Below are 1,030 nucleotides of genomic sequence, written 5' to 3'. Positions count from 1 at the left end.
GCTCCCCGCTTGCTGGGTGTTTTCCCCAAGCGCATTCCCAAAGGGAAGCTGCCTCCTCGCTCCGCGGTGTCTTCAGCCCCCCCCCGAGGTCTCCCTGCCCCCTGGGCTGTCCCAGCCACGGCGCACATCGGCACAAGTGAGCGCGTTTGGGCACGAAGTGAAGTTGTCCTCAGGGGCTGCCACTGGCACCCAGCGCCTCTTTCCCCAGACGGCTTACGTATGGACAGCCCTGCACCTCTGCCCCTGAGGGCCCCCCGGGCTGTCCCGTGGGTGCTGAGGCCGCAGCAGTGAGGGCTTTGCCGCTGAACCCCAAAATGCAGCCGTGTCACCGGCCCTGCTTCGTCCCCTTGAGCGGCTTGAACCACCCTTAGGTCACCTTCAAACCTCTCCTTCCCTGAAGGAACGAGCGCAATTCACTTTGCCCTTCCTTGTCTTTGGCCCAGTATCGGTCGTACCTCATGCGCCCCGATGAGATCTAATTGCTGTGTGGTTTTCTCATCCCCGGGAGAGGTGTCACTGGGATGAAAATAACTTGCAATTAGACCTAACGGTCTAAGCGGTGCTCCTGAGATAAACGCGGTTTGAGAACTCTGTTATTAAGTGGGTATTTGGGGCAAAGAAAGAAAAGGTTATGTCTGCATTTAACATCGCAGTGAGCTCTTCTGCTTTCTGTGGGGTAACCCCACTGGGCACTGCCGAGTTGGGCCCCGTGTTGTGCCCAAAGTAGGGCAATTTAACATTAGTGTAATTAATGGACGTAACCACGCTTTAATGAGAAAGATGACAACTTTCAGTGTGAAGGTTTGCGCTTGCACTGTCAGCAGCCCCCGCCAGGCAGGCCGTGCTGTCAGAGAACAGATTATTTTATTTCTACTTTACGCTTTGGTGCCTCCTCAGCGAACCCGGATTTTATAATTGCTGCGAGAGAGCGGGGCCGCGCTCGCTGCGGCTCTCTGCAGCCGGACGGCCTCGCCATGCCCGCCTCGTGTGGAGTTTAACGCCGCTGAGGGGGTTTACCTCAGCGAAGAAG

Source organism: Egretta garzetta, unplaced genomic scaffold, assembly GCF_000687185.1.
Source record: "Egretta garzetta isolate BGI_Z169 unplaced genomic scaffold, ASM68718v1 scaffold190, whole genome shotgun sequence".
In the NCBI taxonomy this organism is placed as follows: Eukaryota; Metazoa; Chordata; class Aves; order Pelecaniformes; family Ardeidae; genus Egretta; species Egretta garzetta.
The sequence above is the reverse complement of the archived record's forward strand: the minus strand, read 5'-3'. Positions refer to the sequence as shown.